The sequence below is a fragment of the Pelodiscus sinensis genome, chromosome 20, assembly GCF_049634645.1.
Source record: "Pelodiscus sinensis isolate JC-2024 chromosome 20, ASM4963464v1, whole genome shotgun sequence".
Taxonomy (NCBI): domain Eukaryota; kingdom Metazoa; phylum Chordata; order Testudines; family Trionychidae; genus Pelodiscus; species Pelodiscus sinensis.
The window spans coordinates 1,588,914-1,604,867 of record NC_134730.1 but is presented as its reverse complement, the minus strand read 5'-3'; the positions used below and the strand labels follow the sequence as shown (position 1 = coordinate 1,604,867).

The following is a 15,954-nucleotide window of genomic DNA, read 5'->3' as shown; positions in this document are numbered from 1 at the left end:
CTGGCTCTCGTTTCCACGCTGGCGGACAGGCCCAGATCTGCTGGCCTCCTTCACAAGCTCCTAGTCACCAGCCAGGCAAACACAGGAGACTCAAGCAAGAGCACTGCCCCGCCCAGGGGCTGCAGGGCCCTCTGTCCCCCTAGCTCCAGGTCACACCCTTCCTTTGTCTCATGCCAGCACCTCCCTGCCCTGTTGCACCTTCCACTGCTGCTTAGGAAAACATTTCTCGCTCTCCTTGGTCCTCTCCTCTTTCTTCCAGGTGGGTATCAGGTAGAGGGTGGGTATCAGGGCCCAGCCATTAGCTGGATCAGCTGGTTCCCGATACCTGCCTGCAGGGCTTTTCCTTTGCCCAGGACTTGCTGCTCCCTGGCTCTGCAGGCCCTTGTGGGACAGATCACCCTGTTCCAGTGTAACTGGAAGCTGCCTGGCCTGCAGTGTCTCACCTGGAAGCCCCATGGGGAAGGTGCCTGCAGAACAGACACAGTGTGCGATGGGGGTTTCTGGGATTATCTGATTTGATGAGAGGGGCTGGAGCTGTTTAAAAACCCACCAGACAGAACAAATCCTTGGTAGGTACGAGCTGCCAGATGCTCTGTGATGTGAGGCAGGATCTCAGATGCTGCTCTGAGCCCCAGATTCGCAAAGGGCCCCTCAGGGAATGCAGCTGGCTAAGGACTGCATTTTCCGGAAGTGTGAACCGCTTTGCTGCGTGTCAGATGGGAAGGATGCGGTAATGCAGCCCAGCCCAACTGCCTGTGATGAACGTGCGTGGTGCCAGGACTCTGCTTCTGCCCTGCATTTGCAAGGACTAGAGCTTGGTTCCTCGGAAGCTCATGTTGCACCAGTGAGGACTGACAAGCTGTGCTGGCCTCGTGCTTTACCTGCCCGGGAAGAGCGAGGTGCAGAACCCAGCTGGTTCCTGCAGCCAAGCCACCTACACGATGGGCGGCAGTTGCAGCCTGAGGCATCTGATTTTGTCATTTCCAGTGATCTCTGTGACATTTTCTGGTTCCACCCCTAGGCTGCAGAGTTGGAGCTGTCAGTGGGCAGAGATCTTGGATCCCCAAGCCACCATGGGTAGCAGGGGGTCCCCGGAGCTCTCAGCCACTGCAGCCAGCAAGTCCTGGCTGGACCCTGCCGCAGGGCTTGGGATCTCACTCCTCCTACCTTCCTCTCTGCCCCAATTTATCACAGTTATTTTTAGGAAAAGTCAGGGACAGGTCAAGGGCTTTTGTGATTTTTTTGTTTCTTGCCTGGAACAGAGAGAATTCACTGGCAATGAGCATACCCCAAGATCAGCACTGGCTTCCTTTGCAAGCCTGCCAGTGCCCCAGCCTCAGGCACATGGCTGAGCCAACAGATGAAGCACCAATGCTGGAGGATGCATCCGTCCCATAGGCCCTGTCATGTGTCTATCACGCCCCCTCCAGCCCTGAGCCACAGTGGTTATAAAGTCTGCTGCAAGTGCCCAGTGCAGGGACTGGCCTTTAGCTCGCCTGCTGCAGTCCCTGGTCCTGCGGACCCAGCTGGCAATGGCCACACGGGGACTTCCCTTCGGATCCCCTTTGGATCCCAGCCAAGGCTTAGGGAGGCTGCTTCTGCTCACTAATGGAGGCTGACACATCCTTTGGGCTCAACTCAGCTGACAAGTGCCTTCGCTGGGGCCTGACACTGCCAGCAGGTTCCGCTCCATTCGCCCCCCCCACACACACACACTGCTGTGCCATCAGAGGGCAACTGTGTGCAAGCATGGTGGTACTGGAGGAAATCCATCTGCAACAGGCTCCAGTGACTGCTATCCCTAAAGTGCAGATGGGAAACTGAGGCACAACGTTTTCCCGGAGTACAGCTGGGGGGGGGAGGGGTTGGCAGTTCCTGTATATCCAGATGGAGCCACAGGATGGGGTTAAGGGGAGACTGTTAAAACCTACTGCTGCCCCACAAGGTGGGCTTGTATTCGTGTTTGCATCCGGTTATCCAGCAGGAGTCAAGGGGGGTGTCTACACTTGTGTGTGGCAAGGATGCTCTGATCTTTCTTTCAGGAGCAGGCCTCACTCCTGTAAACCAAGTCCTTGTCATCTCTAGCCTGGGTCACTGCAGCATGCTGTCCTGGGGCTGTGCTGACGGACTGCTCCTAACCGGCCAATGTGCAGAAAGCACTTTCCCACTGTTGGTAGTTAATTTGGAATCATGTAACCCAGTGTCTGTTCATCTGTAACGCTGATGTACACGGCCACGCCCCCGGCCGGGTACGTCAGTGCCCTGCCCCCCTTCCCCTTCCGCTGTGGAATAAGGGATCTTTCGGAAAAGGCTTTATTTTCTGCAAGATCCGCATCTAGACTGGCGCTTTTTCCCGGCAAAGCTCCGTGCTGAAAAAAAGCAGCAGCCATTTTTATGCTAATGAAGCGGGGGAGATTTAAATCCCTGCTTCATTAGCAATTGCGATACGTCTAATTTGCATTCCTTTTACGAAAAAGGGATTCAATCTAGACGTAGCCCAGGTGAAAGACCATGAAGCAAGGGAACGGGGCTCCGACCTTCAACACAGAAAAAATCAGTCAGACACCCCTCATTCATATACCTCATTAACCTTTTAAAATTCTCCATGCTAACACCACGCCCTGGGGCAAGGGGACTGTTAGCCCCTTACTGAAACTCTGTGGGAGTGTTTGGTTCGCCAGCTCCCAGTATCAAAAGGGGAAGGGTCCATGAGACTGACAGACCCCAGAGACAATGGAAAGCAGCCAACACTCCAGCTCAGCCTGATTGACAAGTTGGACAGGCCAGTGAGAAAAGCAAGAGGCCAGGACCCGTCCTCCCTGAGAGCTGGGATTGTTCTGGTCTCTGAGCAAGGAGAGAGCTGAGAGACTGCTGAGAGGAGTGCAAGCTAAGCAGAGCCAGACACACACAGCTCAAGGAGCGCAGACCCTGTGTTGAGCAGCAGACTGGCAGTGCTCAGAGAGCCAAAAGGAACAGAGAAGCAACGCAAGAAGCTAGAGACTGGCCAAGCAGCACAGCCTGCAGCTGGATGTGGTGAGCAGCTGGGAACTGCAAAGTGTGGGGAGGGGCTCTGGGCTGGGAGAGGGGTCTGGCCACTTAGAGCTTGAGGCCGTGTGGTCACTGCCAGAGCAAGCGTGTCCAGCCTGCAGCACATCCAGGGCCTCTAAGGAAGAGACTGTGAACTGTCCTTACACTCTGCAGACTGCTGTTTTGATGTCCCTGTGCTACAGAGCAGGGCTGTGTGTTCTCATTTAACCATTCTCATTTTTTTCTTATTCTTTTCTCTTTAATCAGTTGATGTTTAATAAATTGTATTTGCTTTGAACCTGATGAAATGATCACTGGGCCAAGAAGGCCTGAAGTGTAGAGAGAGCACCTCGGAGTGGGGACACCCTAACTCCTGCCCCTAGTGACTACAAGGTCGGGGATTAAGCCCCAGGAGGGCCCAGCCTTGTTGGGGTTTCGAGGACTCTGCCGCTCAGGAGAGTGGAGGGGGAGCCCTCAGGATCAGGGGAGCCGTGGGGTAAAGGAAGTGGGAGAGGGGACTCAGATCCTTTCGCTGGTCCATTTCACCGGGGTGTATAGAAGCCAGGAAAGTTCCCCACAATAGCAGGACCATTCCCCCGCTTACACTGGCATTACTTGGCCATGTGCAGAATAAACATGAGCTGTTTGGAGCAGGGTTCTGCATTCATACAGTGCCTGGTGCATTGTGGTCCTGGGCCATGAAAAGGGCTCCTAGGTGAGGGGGGATTTGAGAGCAGCCTTCAACTTCCTGAAGGGAGGTTCCAAAGAGGATGGAGAGAGGCTGTTCTCAGTAGTGACAGATGGCAGAACAAGGAGCAATGGTCTCAAGTTGCAGTGGGAGAGGTCCAGGGTGGATATTAGGAAAAACTATTTCACTAGGAGAGTGGTGAAGCACTGGAATGGGTTCCCTAGGGAAGTAGTGGAGTCTCCATCCCTAGAGGTGTTTAAGTCTCGGTTTGACAAAGCCCTGGCCGGGTTGATTTAGTTGGGATTGGTCCTGCCTAGGGCAGGGGGCTGGACTTGATGACCTTCTGAGGTCTCGTCCAGCTCTATGGTTCTATGATTCTATGTGTTCCTGTACTACAAACATACTCCTCCTAATTAATTAGTTAATAACTATTGGTGGAATGTTTGGTCTTTCGTCAAGCAGAGAACAATTGGCATTTTCACTGGGCTGGCTAGGAGAGCATATCACCATCCAGGCAAAACTCTAGTGCAGACTTTAAACATCTGGAGGAGTGTGATAAAAATATGTTGACTGAGTCCATTGATGAATGACAGTGAGCGCCGAAGGGGAGCTGTCTGAAAGGAAACCCATGGACCTTCACATCATAAAACAATTTACATGGATCTTTGCTGAAATGTGTAAACACAACATCACAGGGATTGTCTTTCTGTTTCTTCTCTTTTTTAATCTGTCACCTACACCTGGTACCTTTTATAGCTATTGGAAATCAAGTCTCTTTTCTCTTTGTTTAATCCTAAACTGATGGGCTGCGTCTACACTTGCCAGCCGTCTACACTGGCCCCTTGAATTTCCGCAAGAACACTGACAATCTCATGTAAGTATGCTGCTCCCGTTTGGGCAAAAGCCCTTTTCCAGAAATGCTTTTGCGCAAAAGGGCCCAGTGTAGACAGCTGAAAACTGTTTTGCGCAAAAAAGCCCCGATCATGAAAATGGCGATCGGGGCTTTCTTGCGCAAAACCGCGTCTAGATTGTCACGGATGCTTTTCCACAAAAAGTGCTTTTGCGGAAAAGCGTCCGTGCCAATCGCAAAGGTTCAGTCTCCAGAGCAAAGGGCAGCAGTGTGCTCAGAGGGTGGCTCCCACCTGTTTGTTGCACACTGAAACATCCACAGTTCATTTAAACCAAGATAATCACCCATAGCCTGACACGCTCCCATCCACTTGGTGGGACTGGTAGAACAGGTCTGCCTGCTGGCTGTTAGAAAAAGTAGCTTTATAAGAGTGTGACACCCAGAGCTAGACTCCCTTTGTATTGTTCACATTTGCCTGGAGGAGAATTTACCTCTCCTGGAAAGGTTCCGGTCCAGGTGACTATTTGGTGGAGGATAGATCTACTTGTCCTCACTCTGGGTATGTCTACACTATCCCCCTAGTTCGAACTAGGGGGGGTAATGTAGTCATACGGAGTTGCAAATGAAGCCCGGGATTTGAATTTCCCGGGCTTCATTTGCATGAAGCCGGCCGGCGCCATTTTTAAATGCCGGCTAGTTCGGACTGCGTGCTGCGAGGCTACACGCGGCACGAACTAGCTAGTTCGGATTAGGCTTCCTATCCAAACTAGCTCTACGCCTCGTGGGAAGCCTAATCCGAACTAGCTAATTCGTGCCGCGTGTAGCCACGTGGCATGCAGTCCGAACTAGCCGCCATTTAAAAATGGTGCCGGCTGGCTTCATGCAAATGAAGCCCGGGAAATTCAAATCCCGAGCTTCATTTGCAACTCCGTATGACTACATTACCCCCCCTAGTTCGAACTAGGGGGGTAGTGTAGACATACCCTGTGAGATGTCTATACCCCCACTATCATCTGATGTTAGAGGGGTGACCAAGGGGCAGGGTGTATTTCCACTGGTGGTGCACATCCACACATATTCTGGTGCATATATCAAAATTTATTCCACACATGGATGGAAAAAATGAGAGAGAACCTTGCTAGGAATGACCAGCTGGTGGTACATGGGATCTAATGACAAGGATTGGAGATGGGGAAATCCCTTTTAGGTCAGCTTTACCCCAGGGTGGCTAACATGGCCGCTTTATGGCTCCTATCCCCGCCCTCCACGGTTGAGCCGAAGCACATGGTTCCTTTCTATTGGTGCGAATGGGTTTGGATCTGTGAGTGTGGCTAATGAATGCAGAGTCTATGGTCAGGAAGGGTTAAATCCAGATTCACAAAGTTAGCATTGCCCCTCCCTGACAACCACCAGAAGCCGCAGGTTGAGCTCAATGTGGGATTTGCATGGGCATTTGGACATCAGCAGCTCGGCGGGGCGGGAGAGGGGGTGTTTCTAGTGGAGCCCAGAAACATGGCTGGATGGGGTACAGGGTGAGAACGGACACAGGGATACACGTCTGCACGCTCCCCAACTAGTTTGGCCCACGCCTCCACATCCTGCTCAGGGCCGGCGCCAGCGCTGCTGCTTCCTCCAACGACTGCTGAGCGTACGAGGAGCAGCACAGGGCCTAGTGAGTGAGGCTCCCTGTCGAGTCTGCCATGGCACCCATGCAAGCAATGCTGCTAGATGGCAGGCTCAGTGCGAAGAGAGGGCAGGGGTCCCAGTCGTGAAGAATTTGCAGCCCATGGTCTGGGCCCTCCTGTTGGAGCTGTTAGTGCCCAAATCCCAGAGGTACCTCACCTGCTGAGCCAGGGACACTTGGCAGGTGCCTCTCCTGTGCCCCGGGTCCAGCAGCCCAGACCTCCATGAGGGCCCAGTGGCTGCCGTGGGGACCAGCTGAGAGACAGGAACTGGAGTAGCCAATGGAGAGATGAACATGGACAATGGGCAGGTAAGGGGCTGGGTGCCCTCAGAACACGCCCATCCTTCCCTTTGTAGACCCAGCTCTCCTGTCCCCTCCTTCTTCTTGCCCCTCCCTACCCCAGCCCTCTCCTGCTTCTTCCAGCCCTTAGTGCTGGAGCTGGATGGTTGAGGTAGGTTGCAGGGGGCTATTTACAGTGACACACAAGCTGCCACCTGCTTTTTATGACTGTCTTACCGGCAGGACAACTTCTGCTGAGTGGGCAGAAGCTAACAGCACCAGGTTACACCATGGTCAGGGGCTGTCTGCGACAAAGACACGAGGGTTTGGAATGACTGGACAGAACATTTAATAAATAAATAAATCAGAGGCATAGCAGTGCAATGTCTCCTATGAGGGCACAGCAGCCATGGTTTTGTTAAACATGCACGCGTGCTCACACACATACACACACACACTCTCTCTCTCTCTCTCTTTCTCTCTCTCTCTCTCTTACATGCTGAATCCCTGATTTGGCTCCTTTCAGGCCCCTGGATTTTGTGTAGTGGATGCTCCCAGCTATAAAGCAGTCGGGGCTGTGGTCATAGAGCTGTAAGACCAGGCAGCGCCTAGCTGGGATTGGAGTGGGAGCTGTCCTGAATAGCCAGCAGTGCTCTGGATGAGAGAGGAGAGGCAAGCCAGAGGAGAGAGGACACAGAGGGCAACGCTGCCTTGACACCACAGCCCATGTATGCAGAGTGACCAAGGTGGTTTTAGTGGAAAGTAGGCTTTTCCAGTTTTCAGCAAAATCAATAGGGCTTCCTGGCTACAGGGGACATGGAGGAAAACACTTCTGAGATCTCTGTCAGGCATCCACATCTGGGGCCTCTGGCAACAGTGGAAGCAGGTTTCCATGGCGACATAGGGACTAGAGATCGCAAAAACCTCCTAGATCCTATCAGGACCATCCCCTGCAGCCAGGACAGAGTTATTTCCTACTGGCCTGGCCTGGCCCAGCATTCAATGTCTGGTTGGAGCTCTAGGGGGAGGTGGGGGGGAGCAGGCGTAGAACGGGTTACACCCCTTTTTATTTACATAGTAATGTGGTTGACAGTGCAGCACCCAAACCTGCAGCCCGCCGGGGGCAGCCCATGGGATTATTCTCAGGAAGGGGAAGCAGGGCCCATCATTGGGCCTTCCTTGTTTAAGCTCACAGTGAAATGGGACCCCTTGCGTGACCTCTGTGGCTGATGCTCCTCCTACCAGCTCCTCTGCCAACATAAGGGAATGCCAAACCCAAAGCAGAGCTGGGCTGGGCCTGCCAGGGTGTCTGTGTATTTACTGTAGAGCAGAGACAAACAGGGGTGTTTTGTTTGAGCAGCTGGGGCATGCATGCAATAGGCTGTACATGCAAAGGCTCTTCCTTGAGGCCTGGCCAGGTGCTGGAAATGCACTGCCCGAAATACCCTTGTCTCCTTTATAAGGTAAAGTCAGCAATGGCCCTTCCACCCCCCTGATCTAATACAGGGCCCCCAGCCCCACCTCTCCCCATTATAGACCCCCCTCTCTCAAGGCCCCAGCACATGGAGACTTTCCTTGGAGGAAGAGGGAAGGACGGGGTCCCCTATCCAGGCTGTCCTTCATTGGCCATGGAAGAGGGGTGGACGCATGGTCCTTTCACAGACGTCCAACCTTCCTGGGGCTGGAAAGAGCCTGCCGGCTGGGTGGGTCTCTCTCGCTCTGTTGTGCAATGGTTAGTTTTCACAGCTCAGTTTCCTTGCTAGCCTGGTGATTTTCTCAAAGCTAATTGCCACCCCTGGCTACACCTCAGGCGGCTTCGCAGTACCCCAGGCACACGTCTTTATATTGCACCCAAACTATGTTCAAAGAACATGCTGTTGCAAAGCCAAGCGCGCCAAAGGTCAGAACTGCCATTTACAGCTTCCTGTGTGGCCTCAGGCTGGTTCCCTTGGGCATATGTCTTATGGAATGGTTGCTAATTCCACGGTCATTCGACAGAGACTCAGAACTTGGACACGTTTGGTTGAATTTTCACAGGAACTGCAAAAAGCACATCCCTGATCTGAAGGCCACCCCCTGCCAAATTTTGAGCATCTGTTCTAGGCATCGGGGGCTGTCAGAACAACCCAATCAAATGGTTGCTAGTATGGGCCAAACAATGCATTTTTCCTTAGCTGTGCTCTGAGAAATGACTGGACCATTGTAGGTGAAACCTTCCCAAAACAGTCAGGCTGAGGCAAGAACCCAGCATGGAAATGTCAGCTCAAACAGTTCAACTTTGGCAAAGTTATTGACACTCTCAGCAGGTCTTAACTTTGGAAGGGTTGGACAACCCGAACAACAGACGTTGTGACTTGCACTGCGTGGAATAGAAAAAGTTGTTACAATGAGTCGTGCTCTACGTCAGCAGCCCAGGCAAGGAAAGTCACCTGAGCTCTCCCGCTCCCCTTGCCTGCTCTTCCCTGATTCTGCAACAGTGTTTTCATTTGTAATCAGATGGTAAGTTTTTGTTTTGGTTTGTCACCAGGTTGGCACGTGAATAATGACATTCTTGCCCAAGCCGGCAGAGCCCTTGCTGGGTGCTGCACTCCAGGAGCAGGCCGAATGCCACGGCAGGGAATGCTGTGGGGTAGGTTTCACCCCATGTCCTACAAGTATATGAAATGCAAAAGTCCTGTTTTTCTTCATTGCTTCCTGAGTCTGGGAGGCAGGTGCCATGTAAGGTGAAAGAAGCAAAGCAGCTTCCTTCCAGCACAGGGTCATCACCTGAATGTAGTACCTCAGCCTGCATCTGCATGGCTCTACCGACATTCGAGGTTTTTACGTTTTTGGGTAGCTCAGGGAGCAGAGGTATCCTGCTGAACGCAGCAGCAAAATGTGTCAAATGAGAGCCAAGCCAGTGAGGAAGTAACATGGAGATGCCACGTACTGCTCTTCTTTGGGTCTCTGCTCACTGGTTGGCATCACAGGGAACTTGCACAGGCCCAGCCAGCTTCAGCTTCCTTGAGGAGATCTGCGGTGCTAAACACATTGCATCCTCCAGACAGCCCCTTTCCTCAGAGTTCATTGAGAGACTTGAGAAGAAGAGAGTTGGCTGGGTTAGATATCTGGCCAGCAGAGGTAACACAGGCAACAGTTTCAGCCACTCATGCTCCTTTTGACTCAAAGTCTTCACATTGAGGTCTACAAACCTGTCCCAGCTTGCCCTCTGGAATACTGCTGGTCTTCCCCAGGCAAGGGAGTTACAGCAAAGACATCCACGGTTGCTGAGAGCTGGCAGGCCCCGTGGTCTGAAGGGAGCAAGGAGCAATGGCAATGTTGGAGGAAAGTCTTCAGTGCAATGTGCCTAGCACGTGCCATAGTACGGGGGATGTGCAAGCATATTTCACGTTGGAGGGATTCCTTGAATGCTCAAGTTCAGAGAGGTTGCGAAGTGCTCAACACAGATCCATGATTCTTTGTTGTATTTTTAGGGATTCGTGATCAGACTAATGCCCCCTGGAAGTGCAGACGATTACATGTTCCTCCGTTATCTCCTTCATTTCTTGGTCACCCAGAATTCTCCTCTTTGGACCTTTTCTGAACAGCAACCCTAGGAAGAGAGAATGACAGGGAGCATTGGTAACTCCCCAGAGTTGACTGGAATCATGGGGCAGTTCTGAGATTTAAGAGCAACACAGGATTCAAGAAGGAATGGATGCAAGCTATGACTTATCTACCCTCCCAAAGAAGAGGTTTTACAGCCAGGCACAGAAATGCCAGTCTAGAATTCTCTCTGTGACGCTAAATACACTTCTTAAGTGCCCAACAGTGCAGCTCCCGGGGGTTGGGGAGGATATGTTGATTAATTTCTGTGTGTGTGTGTGTGTGTATGTAAGTAGTGCCATTCGTGTTACTGCTGATTACTAAAGTTGGTCAGAAAATGGGTATTTTTCCATGGACGTGCCCTATGACAAAGGGGCACAGGGAAGCTGTGACCTTGAGCCGGTCTCCGCCTCCTCCCCTCTCATCTGCCCAAGGTGACAGCATCGTGGCCTCAACTTGCTGCTGTCCTGCCCTTGGCTGACAGCCTCATGGCACTGGGTAGTTGTTCCTTTTGTCTACCTCCTGAGTGCTGCACCCTGGCTGGCAGAAGGTAGCTAGGGAAGGTACACGCCCCCATCTGAAGGAGAGGTTGGCCACAGGTGACTACACGTGTCTGCTGCCCTTTGGACAAACTGGTGGCCAATTGGTCACATCCTCCTGAGCTCTGGGTGACCTAGTACTGACTTGTGCCAGCCTGCAAGCCACCTATTGTTGGGCACAGACACATGGCAGCAAGAGCTGTTCTACCAGCAATTTGGAAAGGCGCCTGTCCCTCCACAGAGCATCCCCTCAGTTCACCAGCCTGGTGGTGTAGTTAGCTCCCAGCAGGCTGCCTCTGGGGTGGGGTCGGCGCAGGGTCACATGGAACACTTTATACTGGTAAATAGCTCTGGGTGGTGGCCTGTGCTAACAAAGTGCTCAGCCAGGCTTCACCTGATGGAAGAAACAGAGCGGGCGTGACTAAACACCTAGAGTAAGATAGGGCGGAGTCCCCTGCTTTATAAATAGCAACAATGTCAAGCTACCATTAATTACAGGCCCTTATCTGCAGCTGTATCAAGGAAACGCTCAAAGCAAGCAATCCCGGAAGCACACCCGTGAAAATACCTCCTGAAACTTGATGACATAGACATAGAGTAAATCATTGGACTGCTGGGTGGCAACGTCATACCAAAGTTCATGGCTATTAAAATCTAACAACTTACATTGTGGCTTCCAAATGGTCCTTGTTCCATAGACATGGGGACCAGCATGGCTGCTTTCCACGGGAGCTACAAGGAAAAGGAATCAAACCAAAGCGAAAACATCTGCAAGTGGGTACCGGTGCCCTTTATAGCATCCATATAATATAGCATCCAATTCAGAAACCCCCCTTTCCCCCGCCCAGCTCAGGAACCCCACCTCAGCAGCAGAAACATATTTTGAATTTTTTTTAACCATCCCATTGAACTGGAGTGCCTGGGGGAATGATTTTCAGTCAGAGAACATCTGTAAACACTTCAGGGTGGGCAATATGGGCCAATGGCTAGGACACAAAAGACCTGACTTTGTTCCCAACTCTGACCCATGATCTTGGGCATGTTGATTGCTTCTGGTTTCCCTTTGTCTGTTTAGGCTGTTTAGATTGTGGGGTGGAGACTCACCAAGTTTCTGTACAACGGGGCTCTCTGTTGCCACTACAATAATACAACTCTCTGTTCTGTCTGTACTATACCTAGCAACATTGGGACCTAGGCTAGGATGGGGGCTCCTGGAACAACCATGATACCCCAGAACTAGGGGTCAGTCACCAATTAAATTAATAGGTAGCAGGTTTAAAGCAAACAAAAGGAAGTTTTTATTCATGCAGCACACAGTGAACCTGTGGAAATCCTTGCCAGAGGACAATGTAAAGGGTTCAAAAAAGAGCTAGATGAATTCATGGAGGATAGATCAATGGCTATTAGCCAAGATGGGCAGGGATGGTGTACCTAACCTCTGTTTGTCAGAAGCTGGGAAAAGATAACAAGGGACAGATCACTTAATGATTACCTATTCTGTTAATTCCCTGTGGGGCACCTGGCATTGGCTACTATTGGAAGACAAGATACTGGGCTAGATGGACCTTTAATTAAGTTAGGCTGTAAGTGATTAGTATAATATGAATTTATATGAAATGTGCTCTGTATGTTTTCTTTCTATGTATAGACACACGGACAGACAGATAGACAGACAGATAGATAGATAACATTTAATAAAAAGGTAAGTGAGAATTAAAAAAACCATACATTGAGCCACTGGGCATATCAGGCAGACATCTAAATAAACATGGAGTAGTTTGGAAAAGTCTACGATTAAAAGAGGATAAACTCAAAGCACAATTCTTGTGAGCTTAAACTGTATCATGCATGTTTTGTTAAGTCCTGGATTTGGAGACAGTGCATCAGATAGATTCCTAGATTCAAAATCCAGAAGGGACCATTGTGATTACCTGATCTGACCTCCTAACATAAACGACAGACATTCCTGCCAAATATTGCTAGAACAGGTCTCCAGGCAAAACATCCAATCATGATTTATAAATTGCCAGTGCTGAAGAATCCACCGTGCACCTTAGCAAGTTCTTCCAATGGTTAATTACTCTCACTGTTAAAAATCTACCCCATTTCCAGTCTGAATTTCTGTAGATGCAATTTCCAGACTTTGGCTTGTGTTATACCCTTTTCTACCCATCTAACAGAGTTCTTTAATCCGAGTCACAAACACTTTCTACCCCTTGGAAGCTTTTACTATTTCTACCTCTAACTGTTATTGTGTGGATTGGAATTTGGAAATCTCTCTCCCAAATGGCCAAAGCTTTCACAACGGTAAACACCACATAAGTGAGCTCAGACCAGTTAACTACAGTCTGTGTGTGTACAGGGCCAGCCTGCAATTCACCGAGTCACTGAATTTATCCTCGTCATCTCATTATAGCTGTTCTCCTTGGCTGTTATTACTATCAAAGAGGTGACCCCCCATTTATTTCAATATGTCATTTCCATGGAACCTCCCAGTTTCTGTTATTTGGTTTTTCACTGGAGCTGGCTTCATCTTGTTGACTTTTCTTATTTACACAAATTGCACCTGCTGGTGGATGGTTAATCACTCAGCATGTGCCATCCAGGAGCCAGGCTGTTGGAAGGGGACTCGGCTCCAGCATTTGCAATGTGAAGAACACACGGCGTAGAAATGGTCTGTCTCTCGCTCTGTCTGCCTTGGAGTTCCTGCACCCCAGACTCACTACCATCCCGCTGACATGTTAGAAGACATTTTCCACCCCGCTGTTAATTCATTCTAAAGCATCTTATAGATTAAAATAGCTCTCGGGGGGCTAAGTGCCATTAGTTGTGGGAACACCCAGTAGCTTTGGCAAGAAATAATGCCAGACACAGTGGACTCTTGTTAAACAGCCTTGTGAATGTCTGACGTACCTGTCCATTGGAAGAGTTGCCTGAGGGAAGACTGCGTGGGAAATAACACTGTCACTGTCAGGGGTTTAAAGCTCTTCCTCAGCTGAATAAAGCTTTCAGATATTTCCCAGACGCTGAAATATTGCTTCTCCAGCCTGTAGCTGCTACCAAATGTTCTCCTGCAGTTGTAGGTGAGTTAAAAGCGGAGTTCTTTAAAGGGGACCTCGATGTTGAAGGAATACCAGAATATCCAGAAGACCAGGCTGAAGGCCAGCAGCAGTGCTCCTGAGTAAATAAAGAAGTCCCAATAGTCCAGATTGGCAAAAATCCCCAAGAGGAGGATGATCAATCCAGCCACGTCACATACAAAGGCAATGATGAGTATCCCAGCACACCTGCCCATGTGTGTGAAGAAGACCATGGCGAAATCTGACCACTGGGAGACCATCAGCAAGGAGAGCCGCTCAGCTGCAGCACTGTGGCTTCCAGCCTCTCTCTCGCTCGCTTGCTCTCTGCAAGGAGGAAGTACAAATGTCACAACACACCTTTAAGAACAATAGGAGGCAGTGCAAGATAATGCGTTAGCAGAGTTGTGGCTCTGTAATTACCCCACCCCTAAACACCTGGCTCTGACATCACCTTTCACCTGCCAAAGTTCCTGGTGGCAAGCATGGATGGTGTCTGGTGACCACTGTCAGCTGGGGCACCTTGTAACCAGTCTGGGCACAGACTCAGAGCTTGGTCCTGAAATCCTCACGCAGGTTTCACTTCCACGGAGCTCCAGAGGAGTTTTGTCTGAGTCTGGGTGGGATTCTAACTACAAAGCTAAACTGCAGATGCAATAATAATGCTTCACATGTATATTACTCACCTTAGGACTTCAATGGAATTTACACCATACATATTCCTGCATCAGCTCTCATGACATCCCGGATCCTATTATTGTCTTTGTTCAGGTGGGGAAATGGAGGTACAAAGTGGTTAAGGACAATGTGCACAGAACTGACCACGAATGCTGGGTGCTGATTCTTGGCTCTCCATGGTAGCACCTCTGAAAATCAGGCCCCACTGTAGGTATCTCCAGTTAGACACCCCAATAGAGGCTTCCTATATTAGTATTCAAATATCCTAGCAGGTGGCAGAGCAAAAAATAGACTCTTGGGCTGTGTCTAGACTGGCCAGTTTTTCTGGAAAATCGGCTGCTTTTCCAGAAAAACTTGCCAACTTCTACACTGGCCACTTGAATTTCCGCAAAAGCACTGACTTCCTACTGTAAGAAATCAGTGCTTCTTGCGGAAATACTATTCTGTTCCCGTTCAGGCTAAAGTCCCTTTTGCGCAAAGCTTTGCGCAAAAGGGATAGTGTAGACAGCTCAGATTTGTTTTCCGCAAAAAAGCCCTGATCGCAAAAATGGTGATCAGGGCTTTTTTGCAGAAAAGCGCTGTGACGACGCGTCGGGATTTTCCCATCTCCTGCACCCTCGAAATGGCATGAACAGACTCCACCAGCCAGTAGAATGGAGGTTGTTTATTGTTCCTCCAGCACAGCGCAGCACAGATGCAATCTGGTTACAGGAACTGGGGCTAAGAGGCCTCAGTGCCCCCCTTGAGATAGGGGAATCCCAACCCCCTCCCCAGCTCCTTCTCCCCTGCCCTCCCGCCAGGAACTAACTCCCCCTCTTCCAGCCCTGCCCACAGCCAGGGCAGCATCCACCTCCCTTTGTTTCTCCCCATGGGGGGGCCGCAGGTCAGACAGGTTTTTGAGTCACCTTTGCATAGGGAGGTTTTCCCTGCTGGGTCTTGCTCCAGACAGCAGAGGTCACCACAGCCCAGCAAGTACCCCCACTACGTCACAAGCGCGTCTAGATTGGCACGGATGCTTTTCCGCAAAAAGTGCTTTTGCAGAAAAGCGTCCGTGCCAATCTAGACGCTCTGTTCCGAAAATGCTTTTAACGGAAAACTTTTCCGTTAAAAGCATTTCCGGAAAATCATGCCAATCTAGATGCAGCCTTGGAGTTCTGGTGTCTAGACTGGAAGGCTGCCTCCTCAGGCAGCAGCAGGGGCTGGTGGGAAGGGCACCAAAGTGGGAATTAGGACACCTGGGGTCTAGTCTTTGCCCTGCCAGGGAGGTTCTACATTCCCTTGGCAATGTCACTTTTCCACCCCGTGTTTAGATCAACAACCAGGAATGGTCTGGCTGTGGGTGCATCTATACTGGAACTGGCAGAGGTATAATTGGCAGTTCAGGTAGATTTAGCTGGGCTACCTTTTATCAAAGGCACACTAAAAATAGAGCATCGCTTTAGCAGTGGGAGCACCCAGTACTTACCAAGGGTTTTAGAAGAGATCATCCTCTGGGCAGCTCACCCTACTGTGGCTACCCAGCTACTTTCAGCCTGCTCACTGATCAG

General features: G+C 50.6%; 1 long non-coding RNA gene across 1 annotated transcript; it reads right to left on the bottom strand.

The window, feature by feature from the left end:
• Positions 1-7,064: 7,064 nt before the first annotated feature.
• LOC112547722 (uncharacterized) lies at positions 7,065-14,162 on the bottom strand. The gene is made up of 3 exons (XR_003091539.2): positions 13,566-14,162; positions 11,319-11,384; positions 7,065-10,120 (listed from the first exon to the last, which is right to left on the bottom strand). It is a non-coding gene; the product is annotated as an uncharacterized LOC112547722 (long non-coding RNA).
• Positions 14,163-15,954: the final 1,792 nt, after the last annotated feature.